Raw genomic sequence first — 21,098 nt, 5'->3', positions numbered from 1 at the left:
AACAGAGCCACAGAAACAGGGCAGGTACAGATACACTGACCCACTCTGCAGGGGGACACACAGAGGTGGAGACTCCGTAATCCTTTGTTGAACAACTGCTACTCTCCAGGTTGGCTAGCTTCTAGATCAGAAGCAAGGAGTGTGTGGCACAGCCAAGATTAAAAAAGCCCTATGCTTGGGGCTACTTGTACTTTCTGTTCACTACCAAAACTATTCTGTTGGTTGGTGAATCCTGTCAGCTGGTGAATGCTATGTGGCAGAAGACTTTGAAACACCCCTAGTGTAGCTGCTTTGCTTTTTATCACCAGGAGATAACCGAGTTGCTCCCCACAGCGTGGCAACAGAGAGGTTAAGCCTGAGCATCACAGAATCTTCCAGGACCAGCTCCAGGACACTGACCCTGCCCCAGCTGAATGGACAGCACCCTGTGGCTTCTTAATACTATACTATCACACAAGGCCTGGGTAGAGTCCCCACCAGGCCACAGTGTGCACCAGGAAAGGTGGATTCTGTGGTCTCTGAAAGAACACCGTGGAGCACTAGGGCTTCCTTTCCAGCCTCTCCCTTCCTGCAGTTCCCCATCTCAGTAAAGGGCACCTGGGGTCACCCAGTTATGCCTGCCAGAAACTGGAGGATCATTCCACCACACACTCCACTTTCCGACCCAGTCTGCTGCCAGTGCACCAGAAAGTTCAAGACTTTTCTCTGATCCATATCCATGACTACCTTCTAGCTCCACACCCATATCACTTCCCCCCTCACACAGACATGGTGTCCCTGTTTCCCCATGGGCGTCCCCTGCCCACCTCCAGCCTCGCCCTCTCAAGTTCATTTTCCATCCGGGTTATAACCTCTCAAACCATCTTATATCAGCTCTGCTTCACCCCTTCCAGGGATCCCCCTGCTAAACCTCAACCAGCCCCAACTTCCGCTCTGACCTCATTCCACTGCACCCAGTGCTCCCTCTTGGCCTGGCAGCATTCCTCCAGTTCACGAAGCTTTCCCAGCCTCAAGGCTTCTCACAAGCCCATGGATGTTCCTGTTCACCGTCGTCCTCCAAACTGGTCACCATTCCAGTCTCACCTAAAGTGACCTCCTCAGAGGGGCTTTTGACAACATGCTCATCCACATATGTGCCCCATACACGTGCTTGTTGGGGTTTAGTGGTGCCCTGTTCTCCTCCACAACCCTGATATGTGATCTCCTGTGGAATGTCCATGGCATCCACAAAGGGAGGCACTGTGTGCCCTGGTCACGTGTCCAGCCTCTCCCAGCCTGTGTTCACTCTCAATTGTTCTGAATGATCCACTCTATCTGTTTTCATGAAGCAAGGACTGATGGACCTGTTGGTGCATGGGAGTGATTGGTTTCCACCCAGAGTCTGGTCTGAGATATTAAACTCTGGGCAAACCCAGGGCTTCTACATACACCTGAATACATCCCACATTATCATCCCCAAAGGTCTATTCTGCCAATATCCACTTAGACTCAGGAATATTGGGAAAATCCATCTCAAGTGAAGCAAAACAGTTAGGGCCAATATCATCCTCTAGGTCCACCCTCCACTGCCACCACCAATCTCTGCCCAATGGGGAGATTCCTCAAGGCCTGAGAACATAGTGGGATTTTGCAAAAAGTCAGAGGGAAGAAAACCAAATTTTATTGAGTAACTACTAAGTGCCAGGAACTGGACTACACAAGTTTTACTTCTGACACTTCATTCTCAAATATGCAGAGATGAAGGAAGACAGGAGTCCTGCCATCTAGTAACCTTTCATCCAGGACCTTCCCAGAGGAGGGAGGGATGGAGCTGCAGGGACATGGCTCCCCACGCCCTCACACGCCCCAGTCCTCAAGTCCAGCCCAGCCCTGGCTCCACACAACTCAGGGTAAAAGAGGAATAGGAAGAGGACCTTGGGCTCAGACATGGCCCAGTATGATTGGGCCAGAAAGCTTATCTCCCCTGAATGCAGACCCTGGATCCCATGTTGGGAGAAGAGGGGAAGGAATGACAAAGCACAGGGAAGGTTTTCCTGAAGGATGCTGGAGGGACACCTGAAGACACTGCAGGAAGAACACCAAGCAGCAGGGTTCACTGCCCTCCCCCTGCTCAGCAGGCTCAAATTCTAGCTGCTTTATCCACAAACACTGTTCATTGTCCATGAATGATTTTTCTTGCTCAAAATAAATTATCCTGATGGAAGTAGGATTAATATTATACTTTCTACTTTCACAGCCATATAATACATCTTATGTTTAGTTGCTTCAAGTTCTTCTGAGCAGTTCCAGAAAACATGCCATAAAACACGGGCCCTGGTAAAATGACGTGTGATTTCATAATGTGCCAGTTGGAGGAAAGGATTAAACCCACTTACTACAGACATCCAATAAAACAATGTTTAATTTAGGTTTGGTGGTGGGAGAACTGTCATTTTCTTTCAGCAAGATCGTGTAACCACAATTTTTCATGGTCTTTCATGAGATTTTCTCCGCCAGATCATTTGAAGAAGCCAACACCTTTTTCATGTAGGTCAAGATTTATTAACTTGAATTCTAACAGTTCATAGATGGGCAGTTAGAGACCCTTCTTTAGTATTATAGCAGGTGGCAGAATACCACAAGCGTTTGGTTTCTCTTCCCAGAGCAGCCCTGGGGATTTAGACCAGACTCAATATAAAGAAAAAAAGTAGGGGGCTGGCAACCGACTAGGAGCAGCATGTACTAAACCCCTGGGCTTGGGGCGTGCCCCACACTCCAGGAGGAGGATCCTCAAGTTCAGGAGTCCCAAGGAGCTGGGAGTTCTCCTGCTGAACTCTCGGGGCGGACAGTGCATAAAGTATTTCTTCTTCTCTGCCTCTTTCCCTTGCCTTTTCCTTCCCCCGACTGTCCCTCCTGGTCACAGATATCCTACCTCAGAGGACCCTGCTCTGTGGTTTCACAGCTATGGGATCCTCCAGCCACAGTCCACAGGACCAAGTAACCTTTCACTCACTCGTTTCCACCCACATCTTTTCAGCCACAGGAGTCACGGGTGAGTGTTACCACCACTGTAAAAGCCAGGGTAACAGGCCCCACCAAGCTGCCTGGGCTCTGGTCTCCCTGGTCTCCCTGGAGTCAATCCACACCCTCTCAGATGTAAACATGGATGGATTTCTTTGGCGTCTGGTGTGCTGTGCAGAGGAACCTTTTTTGGGTTTTGGAATCTTACTAGTTGTAAACAGAAAGGGGTAGACAAATGGAGGACTCATTCTGCCATGATGCTGACCTCACTCCTCCCAAGAATGATGGTTTTAACCATTCTTTCTGGAATTACATGGACAGCTGGTCCACTAGTTTCAAAAGATTCCTCTTTTTTGTGTGGATAATTCCTATCACATCCATACCTTTCTTTCCTCTCCATTTCAAAGGAAATATACCCATAGCCCATCTAAAAGGAATCCAGTGTCATAAAGCCGCAAGGTAGACTGTAAGAGAAGATGAACATGTCAGATAATACATTAATATATAGACTATTTAAAATATATACAAATTGGAAGGGGAGGTGAACAATGAGAGACTATGGACTCTGAAAAACAATCTGAAGGGTTTGAAGAGGTTGGGGGTTGGGAAGTTGGGGGAACCAGGTGGTGGGTATTAGAGAGGGCACGGACTGCATGGAGCACTGGGTGTGATACAAAAACAATGAATACTGTTATGCTGAAAATAAATTTTAAAAAATTATTAATAAAAAATATATATATACAAACATCCCAAAGAGTATATTTATGACTTTATTTTTGTGGTCAACATTTTGATAAATTTGAAAATTCCCCCACTACCCTTACCATGTACTGTGAGCAGTGCAGGGCCCTCCCCCAAGATATAGTTCAGTTTAGATGTTTGTATCACTCAGTGTCCAGTCAGGAGGCAGAAACCACATCACTCATTTTAACATGGAAAATGTGATATAAAGAATTATTAAGCAAATATTTTAACTATGAAAGAAGTAAAAGAAAGCTCTAAGGAAAACAGAAGTAGGAGATAAAAGAAGTAGACGTTACCTCTAAAAACAGAAGACATTTGAGAGAATAAGCCTGACACTCTGTTTATTGGAGAAGGTGGAACTGGGGTCCTCAGGTAGGGAAAGAAGGTTCACCAACATGCCGCAGACCAAGGCTGCTGGGCAGGAAAACTCTCACTAGAGAACTGGCAAGAGTTCCTAGGAGGCAGCCTTCTAGAACTGCTTCAATGTACAATTGTAGCCTATTACAATTCCATACCCATTTACTTAAAGGCGAGAGAAGCTAGATCTTCTCCAGGCCACTGGCAGTAACATTGTAAGATCAACGGGTGAAAACACTGAAAGTTGGACGTCTGGGTGGCTCAGTGGGTTAAGCATCTGACTTTGGCTCAGGTCATGATCCCAGAGTCCTGGAAGCACATCCCGCATGGGACTCCTTGCTCAGTAGAGAGCCTTCTTTTCCTCTGCCTGCTGCTCCCCCTGCTTATACTTGCTCACTCTTTCTCTCTCTGACAAGTAAATAAATAAAATCTCTTTCAAAACATAGCAAAAGAAGAAGAAAGCTTTGTTCCCAGCTACTTATGGCTCTATTCCCTTTGCTGCCCCCTAGGGATTCATAGTGCTGAGACAGCCAAAATCTGACCTGTATTGGCCTCCATGGATGAAACCAACTGAAAAACAAAGGAGGAATGCCCAGAACGCTGGCCTCCTTTGAAGATTCTTGGCTGAAACCAGCCAGATTCTAAGTGTGGCTCAAAGTTCTCTTCTAGGGAATAAATGTTTAAATTTCGAGGAGAAACAGGCACATGTGGTGCTCATGTACTTCATGAACTCTTAGCCTCCTTGCCCTTACCGCGCATGGCCCCGCATATTACTGTCCTACCCATTAAGGCTACACTTTCCTCCTTGCTTTGTGCTTGTGCTGGGTGTATTGATATGACCCCAATGAAGTGGGGACAAAGCTTGGCCTGGCGGCCTTTTGCCACTAGAGCATCTGTCCCCAGGCCTCTCCTTTCTCCTACGAAGGTGTCTGGAGTAATCATTTCATTCACCATCTCAGGGTTTGCTAGCCAAACCCACCAGTGCACTGACTGACAAAGGCTGTGCCAAGTGTGCCACATGACAAAAATAAAACGTTTATGACATCCGGTATGAACAAGTCGGGCACATACAGGGTAGATTTGAATCAAAAGGCAAAGAATGGATGATGGGCAGATTTCACACCTCTAGATCCTCAGCTTCCCCATACATCATTTTACTCATACTGGAACTTCCATATAACAGCATAACAACTCCACCTTATCACCCATCTACATGGCTACACCTACAAGTGAAAAACTTTTCACTCTTTCCCCAAAATGGAAAAGACAGGCAGTCCCAAGCATTGAATTAATAGTTATATTTAGTATCTTAAGTCTAGCCAGAATCATTTGACTATTCTGTTACCTAGAGATTACATTTGAAATATTAACATGGACAACTTGCATAAAATCACACTGGTAAGAAGAAGGAAGAAAGAAAATACATAATTAATAAAAATGACCTGACAAGAAAGAAAAAATATAGAAAACTACTACAGTCCTTTTCCTACTTTTGGTTACAGGCAGGAACTGAGATCTGTGGCTTCCTTCTTCCACTTCCGATTCTATATATTCTCATCTCTCCCAGAACCACAGCAGGTCAGAGTTCTGCATATTGGAAGTGGACACACATTCATTCCTGAAGGTCTGAGTCCTCATTAAGTCTGGCTTCATTGTGTTTCCTGTGGTTTCCATCCACCTTTACAATTGGACTAGAAGTACCAAGAAGCAGTACATAGATCCTGGAACTTTGCTCATGGTCAAAGCTTTCTGCAATTCATCTGGGGTCTGAAAACCCTCTTCTTCATTCACATCTTTATTCTGGTAGCAGTTCTGTTCTCTCCAACTGCTGTTGATTCACAAGGGAACACAAATTCTCATCTTCCCATCCCTGAATTAATGCAGCACTAGTATTTCACAAATAAAAGATATTTACTAAGGTTCATTAAGATAAGTAAGTCTCCTCCATCCCAGAATAGGAAAGATATACAATAGAATATTATACTCCACTCCTCTTAAAGTCCATCAGCCATACATTTCTTCAGAAATGTTTAGATAGACAACATCTCTAGTCAGACTGCACATTTCCTAAAATAAAGCTGGTGACTCACTCATAGTCTCTGGGTTCATCTGCACAACACAAACTGCATAAAATAAACACCATTTAATTCTTCAGAGCAATTCAGAACTCATCTCATTTCATATCAAAACAATATAAAGGGGGCGCCTGGGTGGCTCAGTGGGTTAAGCCGCTGCCTTCGGCTCGGGTCATGATCCCAGGGTCCTGGGATCGAGTCCCACGTCGGGCTCTCTGCTCAGCAGGAAGCCTGCTTCCCTTCCTCTCTCTCTGCCTGCCTCTCTGCCTACTTATGATCTCTGTCTGTCAAATAAATAAATAAAATTAAAAAAAAAAAACAATACAAAGGGGCACCTGGGTGGCTCAGTGGGTTAAGCCGCTGCCTTCGGCTCAGGTCATGATCTCAGGGTCCTGGGATCGAGTCCCACATAGGGCTCTCTGCTCAGCAGGGAGCCTGCTTCCCTCTCTCTCTCTGCCTGCCTCTCTGCTTACTTGTGATCTCTGTCTGTCAAAATAAATAAATAAAATCTTAAAAAAAAATACAAAGACTCCATGAAATAATGTTCATGATCAAAAAAAAACATGACTTCCAATAGTAAAATTCCGCCAACCTCATTACACCTGAAAAAGTCAACATTTATCTTCTAATACCTGAGCATAAGGCATGAACCACCTATGCTCATAACCATACCCCAGCAGTCTACACCCAGAACAGAAGGGCAAGACAGCAGGTCTTCCAGGACTAACTTCAGAGCCATTAACTCCAGGAATTCTGCAGCTCCAGAAAGAGCCACCATGAGGAATCTGGAAACCTGTTGGGACCCTATGTGGACATAGCTTCACGGCGGCAGGGGAGCAATGGAGATTCAGCCGCTGGGAGAGCACCATCAACACCATAGTCTGAACTGAACCCCTGCCCTGAGAGGCTCACAGGCTCCTCTGAAGAACAAGGAGGGTTGTTAATGGGTACAGGGGTCTGCACAGGCCGACCCACCCCAGAGCAGATGGTCAGGGAAACATCTCCTGACCTCAACCTGAAGTATGGAAACAGAGTCCCAGAGGAGGAAGTGAGAGGGAAGGAGAAAAGGTGGGAACCATCAGTCATGTTGTAGAATGAGACAACCCCTTTCTTCAGGTCCAGGAAAACCCCTACCCTGTGGGGAATTGGCACAAGGAGTTCTGAATTATCAGGGAGGGAACAAAGTATATTTGCATACATCCCCACAACCCAGATCCCCTTTTCTGGGGATTCCTGGTACCAGCCTTTCCTCTCCACATCTCTCCTACAGACTCCCAGCGCCCACTCACTTATGTCTCCATTCCTGAACTCCACCACCCAATAACAGCACTCTGATTGATGCCCTCCTGACCTAAGATGCTACACTTTTTTTTCTGGGACCTTAGTTGTATCCTTCCAGGTCACACAAGACTTCATCAGAAACAGCAAGGTTTGGATGTGTAGACCCCAGATCCAGAGTGACAGACACTGCAGAGAGAATTGCCAAGCATTTGAGGTCTCTCCTTGCCCTATAGCAAGACACACATCAACCACCCCCATCACCAGACACCTAGATGCATGTGGGCAGGGTTAAGCCTCCTGAGGTGAGAATCTTGCGGCTCAAGCACATACCCCACCAACCAGGAGAAGTAACTAAAGACTGATTCAGGATTTTGATATCTCACAGGCATTTGAGGACAAGACTGGACTCCAACACTAAAGGGTATCTCTTTAGCATCTGATACCATCCACACCCACCAACCCCACCTATGTGACTTTTACCACCCCGTCTGAACCCACCACCACTGATGGGGCCAACATCTGTGTCACCACAGCAAGCTGAGGAGAGGTCAGCCACCCTGGAGCAGCAGTAGGAAGACCCAGAAAGAACTCAGAGTAACTCACAAGGCAGGAAATTCTCCTTCCGCCAATCTACAAAAGAACTATATGTTTCTTGTTAAGGCTTTAAGAAGTCTGAACATATTGGGATCTATATGTAGTCTTCTGAAATACACTGATGCAAGAGTTACAGGGAAATATCCTTTGGAAACATTCCCTGATGCATTTATTTCTTACGTGCGCGCGCACACGTACACACACACACACACACACACACAAACACACACAGCCATCATTCTACAGCCTTCTCATAAAAGCCAAGCCATAAAGCTTAACACCACTGAGAGGCTGTATAACAACCTGAAAAGAAGAATCTATGCCCAGATTTCACTCAAATTATGTTTTCTCAATCCTTAGCTACATATCCATCATGAAGCTAGGTTTTCTTGAAACAAATAGGGGAGATCAAAATACAAGTATTCAATGCATACTTTAAAACACATACTTTAGGGGTGCCTGGGTGGCTCAGTGGGTTAAAGCCTCTGCTTTTGGCTCGGGTCATGATCTCAGGGTTGTGGGATCGAGGCCCACATCGGGCTTTCTTCTCAACATGGAGCCTCCTTCCCCCTCTCTTTCTGCTGACCTCTCTGCCTACTTGTGATCTCTCTCTCTCTATCAAATAAATAAATAAAAATTTTAAACACACACACACATACTTTAAAACACTGGCACCTGCAACAGTCAGTTAAGCATCTGGCTCCTGATTGCTCAGGTCATAATCACAGAGTGGTTGGATCCAGCCCCCATCAGACTCCAGATTCAGCATGGAATCTGCTTGAGATTTTCAACCTTCCACCCACTCCAATGGCTCTAAATAAATAAATAATTTTTTTAAAGATTTTATTTATTTGGGAGAGAGAGAGATAATGAGAGACAGCAAGAGCAGGGAGGAGAGGGAAAAGAAGTATACCCACTGAGCAGGGAGCCCATTGTGGAGCTTGATCCAAGCACCCTAGGATCATGACCTGAGCCAAAGGCAGCTGCTTAAGAAACTGAGCCCCCCAGGGGCCCCTACAATCTTTTTTTTAATTCAAAAAAAAAAAAGAAAACAAAGGAAACCAACCTGTGGAAGGAGCCGAGATGTCCCTCAACAGATGAATATATAAAGAAGATGTGGTTCATATATACAATGGAATGTTATTCAGCCATCAGAAAGGATGAATACCCACCATTTGCATTGGCCTGGATGGAACTGATGGAACTGGAGGTGATTATGCTAAGTGAAATAAGTCAAGCAGACAAAAGTCATATGGTTTCACTCATATGCAACATAAGGAATAGCATGAAAGACATTATGGGAAGGAATGGAAAACTGAGGGGAGGGAATAAGAGAGGGAGACAAACTTTGAGGGACTATGGACTCCAAGAAACCATCTGAGGATATCAGAAGGGTGAGGGTGGGAGGATGGGGTAGCCTGGTGATAGGTATTAAGGAGGGGATGTGTTGTGATGAGCACTGCATGTGAAATGCAAATAACGAATCATGGAACACGTAACTAATGATGTACTGTATGATGACTAACATAACATAATAAAAAATATTTTATCAGTATTCTTCATGAGGAAAATATTTTTTAATTAATTAATTAATTAATTAAATCATGCACATCAATTCAGCAGAGAAGGGGAAATGCTAAATATGATATTTGATCATCATTTTTCACATTCATCCCAAGAATCAGCGAGGCTCTCTAAGGAGCCTCACAGCATCTGGACCCCTGGTTTCCTTCACCTCTGGCTTCCCCTTCTCTGCTCTCACAGTTTCTATCCTTGATCATAAATAGAAACAACCAAAAAGAAAAAGCACATATTACCAGTTTCAAAGGGCCCAGATTCTTAACTTACCCCAGTACTAAAGGAATCTCTGGATAACTTTTCATTGCTTCAAGATCCCCAGACCACTCTCCTGTCTGCACACCACTGGAAGATCAAGGTGATATCATTATCAGAGGCAAATCTGGTTATATGATTACTTTCAAAGAGCTTAAAACAAGTATAAGTCCTCTCAGGAATTTCTCAAACAGGTATCAGGAGTATATTACTTTTCATACATGCAAATAACTTGCACACTCTCTTGTATACTTTCCATTCAAATCACTACAGCTGTGATTTAGGGTCTCACTTCTACCACTCTTATCTGCCCATAATCTCTCCAAAGGAATCTCAGGCTCTCTACTTTCCTTCTCAACTCCTCTTTTCCTAACACATTTTTTCTTTCCTGATTTGAACTCCACTTTTCCCTAGTAAAGAATTTTAACTCTCCTAGTTTTCTCCTTTTGCATCTTCATACTTTGCCTCAAATAAACCCAACCAAGTTAAGCCCATCAGGTAAGAGCAATATCCTTCTGAAAGGAAAGATAATGGTTGGAAAAAATTATCAGTAGCTGTTTTTAAAAACACATATATATCACATATCCTAATGTTAAATATTTAATACATAATATATATTTAATAATATAATATTATTATAACTTATATAAGTTATTGCTCTTCTTACACAACAATATACAAAAGATGTTGTATATAACTGCAGGTGGTTCACAGACCCCACCCCCAGGAATCCATAAATATCCTGGTGGCTCTGCATCTCAGATTCAGATCACCTGCTCTAAAGTATTTAATTCCTCAACGCCTAAGGAGGCTTAAAGGAAGAAACCCAGTTCCGACAGGGAGTCAGAGCATGAGGAAGCAAAATAAAGACCAACATGCCAGAGGCCTAGCAAGAAACAGGAAAATCAAAACCAGAGACAAAGAAAAAAGTAGGAATTTCAGGGTGAAATGGATTCAGAACCAAGAATCCACCTAGGAAGACCTGAGTCCTAAGCAGGCAAGCTTGATTTCTAAAATCCTCTACACACAACAGTTTCTGATTTAGAAAATCACTATCCTGTTCCAGACTCTCCTTATAAATGACCTCTCTGTTGTCAATGCACCAATTAAAAATATGAATTGAGCAGTGGGTTCAGAGGGTGTTGGTAACCCTAACAGTGACCTGCAGTGGAGAATGGGTCAGAATGGACGCAGATCTGTGCTCCCAACAACACTCCTTACAGTCTTAAGAGAAAGAGGACAAAAGTGACAAGGGGAGCATCCTGGTGTAGGGTCTGTGACATAGAAGGTGGCTGAGTTGAGCCTGGGGAGATAAGGTAACAGGAAACTGAGTAGCTTACCTGCATACAGATGTGCCTTCCTCCAGACTGAAAGGGAACACACCCTGGTGAGATCTCAGTCAGAACAAGCCTGCTCAGCCTTCATCTACTGACCCTTGCCTGCCCTCTGGGCTATAGGAGACACTAACTGCAGAGTGGGGAGAGGCTGGAAAGGAAATGATCTCCTGCCATATGCTGACATACACTGTATAAAAAATTACAGGGGGCCGCCTGGGTGGCTCAGTGGGTTAAGCCTCTGCCTTCGGCTCAGGTCATGATCTCAGGGTCCTGGGATTGAGCCCCACATCGGGCTGTCTGCTCCGCAGGGAGACTGCTTCCTCCTCTATCTCTCTGCCTGCCTTTCTGCCTACTTGTGATCTCTGTCTGTCAAATAAATAAATAAAATCTTTTTAAAAATTACAGGGATAACATTTATAAAATTCCATAATTATAAAAACATCATTACTACACTTGGTGATGATGAACACAGAGATCTTTCAGAAATAACCCAAAAGGAGAGATAATTTCAGGCAAGGATGTGAGGTTAACTCTAGGGTAAAGTGGCCAATCCTTCTCAGATAACACAATCACTATTTGAGGGCACTGACAGCTCATTCCACCACATTCTCACACACCCAGGGACTCCCAGTCCCTCTCTATGGCCCTATAGGGAGAGGGAAAGAGAACGCACCTGGGATTAAAATGGCCATTGTTTTCTCTTGACTCAGGATTGGGTTAAGAAGGGAGCAGGTCACATTCTCCAAAGAGCTATGTCTCACCACCAGCGCAGCCTCCACACTGAAGAGCCCTTCAGCATTTTGGGCACGGGTCTCAGAGAATGTCAGGAACTTCTCACTACTACACCTGGGGCTTTGGGAACCACCCTGATCCTTACACGCCACTTAGACCCTGTCCTTCTCTGGCCCTGTGGGGTACACAGGAGGGGCAGAGGCCATATCTGCAAGAGAGAAGCTGGAGAGTACAGGGAGGTCTCCCAGAGCCCAGGGATGCAAGCAAAGCCTTCCTGTTCACACCTCCAAGGGCATCATTGTATTCTGGGGGCTCCACTGGGGAGTAACCATGGCAGGTAGCAAAGAAGGGGTCCTACCACAGAAAACAAACAGAAAGAGCATGGGGACCTATGGTAGTCAAAGAAGGGAGGGCTCTTCTCCCCACACATGAGGGTGGGAAGTGCATTCTCCAGAGTGACAGAAGGAAGAATTTGCTCTCATATTCCATCCTTCTCTGCTCATCTCACCTCACACACTCTCCAGGTTATCTGCACACACACTGCCACTTGGTACATCACTTCACCTTCAAAAAATCTAACTACCTCCTGAGCATCCTCCCTAATATCCACATCCCTGAGAGTTAGCTCTGCCTGAATTCCTCACAGATACTTCAAACTCAAATTCTGAACAGGTTCATACTTGGTCCCATCTTTGATAGCCTAATGATGAAAATATTCCAATCCTTCAGACGTCCTTACATCCAGCTCACCCTTGGCCACATACTGTTAGTGCCTTCACACACTGCTTCTAGGCTCCATCAGGTGACTTGACTCAGTCACTGAGAGTTCAGGGAATATGAATGGCAAAGATTAACAAGGCACAAAACAACAAATCTTGGAGAGGATGTGGAGAAAGGGGAACCCTCTGACACTGTTGGGGGAAATGCAAGTTGGAGAAGCCACTTGGGAAAATAGTGTGGAGGTTCCTCAAAAAATTAAAAATAGAGCTACCCTATGACCCTGAAATTGCACTACTGGGTATGTACCCCAAAGATACAGATGTAGTGAAAAGAAGACAATATTCAAAGCAGCAATGTCCACAACAGCCAAACTGTGGAAGGAGCCGAGATGCCTTCAACAGATGAATGGATGAAGAAGTGATTCATATATAAGTGGAATATTACTCAGCCATCCGAAAGGATGAATACTCACCATTTGCACTGACATGGATGAAACTGGAAGGGATTATGCTAAGTGAAATAAGTCAAGCAGAGAAAGACAATTATGGTTTCACTCATATGTGCAACATAAGGAATAGCATGGAAGACATTAGGGGAAGGAAGGGAAAACTAAAGGGGAGAATCGGAGGTGGAAATGAACCATAAGAGACTATGGACTCCGGGAAACAATCTGAGAGTTTCAGAGGGGAGAGGGTGGGAGGATGGTTTAGCCCAGTGATGGGTATTAAGGAGGGGATGTGTTGTCATAAGCACTGGGTGTTCTATACAAATAACAAATCACTGAACACTAAATCAAAAACTAATGACATACTATCTGTACTTGAGGAACTACAGAACATTCATGAAAGAAATTGAAGAAGACACAAAAACTGGAAAAGCATTCCATGCTCATGGATTGAAAGAACACACATTGTTAAAATGTCTATACTGCCTAGAACAATCGATACTTTCAATGCCATCCCGATCAAAATTCCACCGGTATTTTTCAAAGAGCTGGAACAAACAATCCCAAAATTTCTATTGAACCAGAAGAGACCCTGAATTGCTAAGGAAATGTTGAAAAAGAAAAACAAAACTGGGGGTATCACATTGTCTGATTTCAAGCTTTACTACAAAGCTGTGGTCACCAAGAAAGCATGGTACTGGCATAAAAACAGACACATAACCAGTGGAACAGAGTAGAGAGCCCAGATATGGACCCTCAACTCTATGGTCAAATAATCTTCAACAAAGCAGGAAAAAAATATCCAGTGGAAAAAAGACAGTCTCTTCAATAAATGGTTCTGGGAAAATTGGACAGCTATGTGTAGAAGAATGAAACTTAACCATTCTCTTACACACACACAAAGATAAACTCAAAATGGATAAAAGACCTCAACATGAAGCAGGAATCCATCAGAATCCTAGAGGAGAACATAGGCAATAACCTCTTCAACATTGGCCACAGCAACTTCTTTCAGATATGTCTCCAAAGGCAAAGGAAACAAAAGCAAAAATGACCTTTTGGGACTTCATGAAGATCAAAAGCTTCTGCACAGCAAAGGTAATGGTCAGCATAACAAAGAGGCAACCCACGGAATGGGAGAAGATATTTTCAAATGACACTCCAGACAAAAGGCTGATATCTAAGATCTATAAATAACTCCTCAAACTCAACACACACAAAACAGTTAATCACATCAAAAAATGGGCAGAAGTTTGTTTTTCAGAGTCCACAGTCCTGAAGGGTTTGAAGAGTTTGGGGGGTGGGAGGTTGGGGGAACTGGGTGGTGGGTATTGGACAGGGCACAGATTGCATGGAGCACTGGGTGTGGTACGGAAACAATGAATACTGTTATGCTGAAAATAAAAAAAAAATGATTTAAAAAAATGGGCAGAAGATATGAACAGACAGTTCTCCAAAGAAGACATGCAAGTGTCAACAGACACATGAAAAAATGTTCATCATTTTTAGTCATCAGAGAAATTCAAATCAAAACCATATTGAGATATCACCTTACACCAGTTAAAATGGCCAAAATTAACAAGACAGTAAACAAAAACTGTTGGAGAGGATGTGGAGAAAGGGGAACCCTCTGACACTGTTGGTGGGAATGCAAGTTGGTGCAGCCACTTTGGAAAACAGGGTGGAGATTCCTCAAGAAATTAAAAATAGAGCTACCCTATGACCCTGCAATTGCACTACTGGGTATTTACCCCAAAGATACAGATATAGTGAAAAGAAGGGCCATCTGTACCCCAATGTTTACAGCAGCAATGGCCATGGTCACCAAACTGTGGAGAGAGCCAAGATGCCCTTCAACAGATGAGTGGATAAAGATGATATGGTCCATATACACAATGGAGTATTATGCCTCCATCAGAAAGGATGAATATCCAACTTTTGTATCAACATGGACAGGACTGGAAGAGATTATGCTGAGTGAAATAAGTCAAGCAGAGAGAATCAATTTTCATATGGTTTCACTTACTTGTGAGGCATAAGGAATAACACAGAGGATATTGGGAGTTAGAGAGGAGAAGTGAGTTGGGGGAAATCAGAGGGGGAGACTAACCATGAGAGACTGTAGACTCTGAGAAACAAACTGAGGGTTTTGGAGGGGAGGAGGATGGGTGGTTAGTGACCCTGCAGTTGGGTATTATGGAGGGCACGTGGAGCACTGGGTGTGGTGCATAAACAATGAATATTGGAACACTGAAAAAAATTTAATTTAAAAAAATGATTACATGTTGGAAATGTTAGCATTTGTGATATATATTGGGTTAAATAAAATATTAATATTTTTTTAAAAAACTAATGATGTACTATATGGTAACTAACATAACATACTAAAAAAAGAGCAGCCAACCTCATGAGCACTGGGTGTTATATGCAGCTGATGACATTGAACTCTACATCTGCAATTAATGATGCACTATATGTTGGCTAATTGAATTTAAATAAAAAAATAAAACTGGAAAAATGAAGAGAAAAAGAAGAAACCAAACACAGCCTAGACTAGCTAAATTCACTTAATGCCCAAGTTAAATAAATAGCTATCTGTCACTGAGAGTTCTGTACTGTGTGTTACAAAGCATCATGACAATTGTGAAATGACATAATTATCAGTATTTCTACTGTAGTTAAACAGTTGGCAAAAGAGCAACACTAGGATTCTCTGTAGTCCCCTCTTCCCCCTTCACCTATTGCCAAATCTATTGACTCATTTGTGTCTAGTTTCCAAACCTCTATGAAGCCAAATATCTCCCACTCCAGAGCCCCCACATGAAATCAGACAGTCAACCTTCCTCTGTGTAACTACGTTCATGCCTTCAGTCTCCTCACCTTTCATCTATCCTCCCTCGCACTGTCAAAGAAAACCCCCACTCTACACCATTCTGTTTAAAATTTACTCACCTCTACATTCAAACTCCATTACACAGCACAAAAAGCCTTCTATACTCTCACATATGTCTCTCCCCCACTAAACAGCTGTCCATATCTCCCCAGGTTCCACTCCTGCACTCCCCTGGAAACACACACTCCAGCCAGGACTATATGGTTAACTCTTCATAACAACAATCACCATGCTCTCTGTGCCCCTCATAGTCCAGACCACAAACCAGAAAGGCCCTTTGGAAGAGACTGGTGATCCCAAGAACCTTCTCAAGTATGTGCTACTCAGAAGTTTCCTGATCAATCTCTTTTCTGTGCACCTGGTCCAGAAACACCTGTTTATGCCAGGATTCTCACCTCTCCCCACCCCACTATTCACCTCTCTGACTAACCATGTAGCCTCCCTGTGTGCCCAACACACCTGTCACATGCATAACTCGGTTATTTCACAGAGTAGTTCTTCTGCTTGGAACTCTTACCCCCAGATAGCCACTTCTCCAAATGCCTACTTACCATGACCTAACATCCTCTATAACCCAACTCTTTATATTTTTATTGCTTTTAGAAAATGAACTCTACAGAGAAAGGATCATGGTTTGGTTCAGTAATGCCCCCAGGTACCCAGAAAGGGAGCTGACACTTCATGGGGATTCTATAAGCACAATGAATTAATGAATAAGTGAAGACACCTCCTTTCCTTCAGCTGTAAAATGAGGGACTGATTTACTTGGCCCCAAGTTTGTTCCCAGCTCCAATACTACAGTACCCTAAATATAGATCAACAACCCACTTGCCCCCTTCAGTTCCAAACTGGCAGATTCACAGAAGCTTCCCTTTCTGAAGAAGCAGTTATATAGCCCATTGTCGAAAGCCCAAACCTTGTGGATGTGCAAGATGTCCTCTCCCCAGGTGAGAAATTATTTCACCAGTGAGGTCCGCCCCATGTACTGAGCCAACTATGCATCTCTCTGTTCCTGCTGGTTTTGATAGATAAACACTGCTTCTGAGAAATTTGAATGGAACCACCACAGCTCCATGTTCTCCACATTCATGGCCAGGAAAACACGACATGGCAGCATGATGTCCCCACCCAGCACTGCTGCAATGGGTTCTGAGGAGCCAATCACCATGAAATCCTCTGTGGACACAGACATAAGGGTGAGAAAGCTGGAGAGATGCAGGACAGGGAAGGGAACACACTGTCAGGCAGGAGGCCCAGACAAGTGGGGTAAGTGTCAGATAGGAGGTCTTGACCCGCAGGACTCAGCTTTAACCACTCTGTACTTGGGCAAGATCCTCTTACCACATACTTGAGACCCAGCAATGATGTCAAAGAGACTCTCTCAGTAGCCTGTGCTCCTGACTCCAGGCCCTTCCATGAAGGACTCTCTAACTCAGTGGTTCTAACTTTCCACAGGCATCAGAATCACCAGAAAGTCCGGTGAAACACAGACAGCTGGGCTCTACCCCCAGAGCTCCTGGTTCAATAGTTTTGGGGTGGGTCTAAAAATGAGTATTTCTAAGGGGGTGGTGGGGACTCTGTTACTAATGCTCCAGGGACCACACTCAGATCCACAGCTCTAACCTGCCTCCTCTTAGGACAGGACTGAAAACTGACCACAAAACACCTGTGGCCTAGGTGGGACCTCTCTGCTCATTCAGCCAACTCAGGAACTTACCCACACCTACTCCTAAGTTAGATATTTGTCCCCATATCTTAGTATTCCTGTTAATTACATTTGCACTAAACCTAGAGTCCACAAGTATTTCTGTTAAAGTCTGCCCCCACTCTGTCACCTACAGGACGAAAATCACGACTTCTTACAATAAAATGTTCACTTCACTGCCGCCACCCCCTCACAGTCTTTGGTCTTCTGAGAACTGACAGACATGTCACGACAGAACACTTCTGCAAGAAACACCCATGCTGGACCTCAGAAGAGTGACTTCTCACCCCTTGTGCCACTCAATTTTGGCTGAGTCACTATATGTCTCACCTGTGGGATGAGAGTGACTCGCTCCCTGTGACTACTCTCTCCCAAATCTATGTGTGTGACTCTTTTAATCCACAAGCAAAACCATGTCCCTCCTCTGTTCAAAGCCCTGCAATGGCTACACAACTCCCTACATGGCCCATAGGCCTTATAGGGATGACCTGCCACTGCCCTCTGACCCCACAACCCTGACTTCTCTCCCTCTCCCTCACTCTGCTACAGCCAACACTTACTTCCTTGGCTCCCTGGACACACAAGCACACTTCCAGCTTTGCTCTGGGTGCTCCACATCATAGAATCCCTCAGTCCTGAGGGATCCTCACAGGATGACACACTGCCTCCACCATGCTTCACTCCCATCTCACTACCTACATTGGCCACCTTATGGAGCATTACAGCCTGCCCATAGCCCTCCTGCTTCTCTCCCTTCCACACCCTCCTCTACTTCCTTGTCCCATTCTTTCCACTCCTCCAACAGTCATACATTGTATTGGGTTGCAGTATTTAGTACTCCCTGTCACCTGCCAGAATGAGCTCTGTTGAAGACAGATACTCGATCACTTTGTACATAGAGCAGCACCTAACATACACTGGACACCCTGTCAGTATTCGTGGGTGTAATGAATTAATAACAAAACAAGTGGTTAGATACCAATAGAGCTAGGGAGCAAGAAATGAGGGGAAATTCATTTTCATACTTTTCATAGTGAAATTCACATTTTTTATTTTATAAGACATAAACTCCTCATTAGACAACTGTCATGATCCCATGTCTTTATTTTGTGCTTAGGAACTCTTCTTAAATGTTTAATTACAATCAGCAGTTCAAGGATCTCCAGAATCTTTTTAGAGCCAGGGCCTCCACCAATAGCCACTTGTCCTGATGGAGACACTACCAGAGCTCCTGGGGCCTCTCACCCACCCCAGGGAGACACAGGGAGGGGGAGAGGACACACTCACCCACAGAGCCCCCAGCAGGCAGCTGGAAGAGGAGAAGCAAGGATGGGAGATGGGAGAGCAAAGAGCCCCTGCAGCAATCCTCCATTTCCTCAGAGCTGAGGAAACACAGGGCAGGAGGCAGGTGAACACCTCCAGAGGGGAGGCAGGACCAGCCCACAGCTCTGGGCCTCAGAGCAGACATCAGGGCTCAGGGATGGCAACAGTCCCCTGCAGGAGCACAGCCTTTCCTACTGCTCAGTATGCTAATGGGGTGGGGGGGGCGGTAACACAACCTGATGCCAAGAAAGGCTGCCCAGCCCTTTGGAATCTTTCCCAGCCTGCTCTGCCCACAAGAACAGACCCTTCCTGCCTTAGCATAGGGGTCTCCTCCATGTCTGCATGAGTCACAGGCCACCACAAATGCCCAGAGACACAGGGCATGGACTCACGTCCCTCTCCATGAAGAACACAACCAGCTCCTGTGTGCTGTTCTTCTGCTGCTCCCTAATTATGACCAGGGAATGACTGAGAAGCATGAGAGTCAGACTTCGTCCTCCTCAAGGACACTGTGGCTCCCACCACACGTACATTGTCCTGGGGTTCTTTCCTTGTTCAGTTCACCTGAACTTCAGTCCCATCCCCCCACCCGGCCCTTCACTCCTCAGGACAAAGACCTGGCCATTCACACAGCCAATGCCCAGTCAATTTTCCATGTTGGGTTTACAATCCTCATCCTCTCTATCCTTGAGGAGCTTCTGCCTCAGGATAAAAGATCCGAGCAGGGCAGGAGCATCAGAGGGTAAAATGAGCCCCAGTCAGAAAGAAGGGCTTCACATAACTTATACATGGGAGGCAGCCAATGGTCCTGAAAGGACAGATTCTGGACTGCTGACATTTCCTCCACTCTCATCCACTTTCTATGTGACTTTCTTTGACAAGTTTATTGATCTGCTCTGCCTTATTTCCTCATCTGCAAAATGGGGATAGTAAGAGTATAAGGTATACCCCAAGGTATAAGCAGAATCTTCTAAATTTATGTATATGAATCCTATGAAATCATGTCATTAGAACAGTACCTGGTCCTGGAAATGCTACAGAAATGTCATTAAGTAAATATATAAAATGCTGCTCCCATTATTATCCAGCACCACCACCCCCAACCCTACCACGATCTCAGCCTCCTCCTCACAGCCAACAGCTCTGAGCTTTACTTTTGTTGCCCAACAAGTGTCTTCAGAACCCACTCACCTTGTTGAAAACCCGGGACTTCATAAGCGTCTCTAACTCAACAGTGCAAGATCTCAGTTGACCCCAAATCTGCTCTTAGATTGCCTCAGCAGTTTGCTGCTCTGAGCTTCATATCCTTCTTCCAGGTCGAAAAAGGGTGATGCTGGCTTCTCTTGTCTGAGAGGTAGTGGTTCCCAGGTGAGTGGAGGAGGAGAACCTGGCACAAGTTGCAGGGGTCTCTCTTGAACTGGGGATCTGGGACACTCAGCACTCCCAGACAGAAGAATCCTACGCTGACTCCTTCTACCATCTGAAAGTGAGAGCTTACAAAATGCAACCCTAGCAGACTCTGCCCTGCCCTCTGGACGGTGCACCCTCGTTATCAGGAAGGAAACAGCATGATCAGAGCCACAGAAACAGGGCAAGTACAGGTACACTGACCCACTCTGCAGGAGGACACACAGAGACACAGACTTAGCAACGATTAAACAACTACTACTCTCCTGGTCACCTAACTCTTCACTACTAAGATGACACCATGTCTGTGGGTGTATCTCAAGTGCAAGAGCCTTCATGGAACCACCAGTGTAGCTGTTTTGCCTTTCTTCACCAGGAGACAGCCCACATCAATCCACAACCTGGCAACAGACAGTTTAGTATTGGGCATCAGGATTTTTCAGGAAACTGTCCCAACAGAAGTAAATGCACAGTGCTGTGTGGCTGCTTAATACTTTACTATCACACATGGCCTGGATGCACCATTCAGCCCCTCCCTGCCAGGTCACAGTCTGCACCAGGAAATGGGGATTCTATGGCCTCTGAAGGAAAATCACGGAGCACTAGGGCTCTACTCCAGCCCCTCCCTTGCTGCACTTCCTCATCTCAGTAA

At 44.9% G+C, this 21,098-nt stretch overlaps 1 pseudogene; it reads right to left on the bottom strand.

The window, feature by feature from the left end:
- Nucleotides 1-6,980: 6,980 nt before the first annotated feature.
- LOC111152435 lies at nt 6,981-19,088 on the bottom strand (annotated as a pseudogene).
- Nucleotides 19,089-21,098: the final 2,010 nt, after the last annotated feature.

Source organism: Enhydra lutris, unplaced genomic scaffold (genome assembly GCF_002288905.1).
Source record: "Enhydra lutris kenyoni isolate GAN:26980312 unplaced genomic scaffold, ASM228890v2 scaffoldscaffold28, whole genome shotgun sequence".
In the NCBI taxonomy this organism is placed as follows: Eukaryota; Metazoa; Chordata; class Mammalia; order Carnivora; family Mustelidae; genus Enhydra; species Enhydra lutris.
Note: the sequence above shows the minus strand (reverse complement) of the source record. Positions and strands in the feature narration are given on the sequence as shown.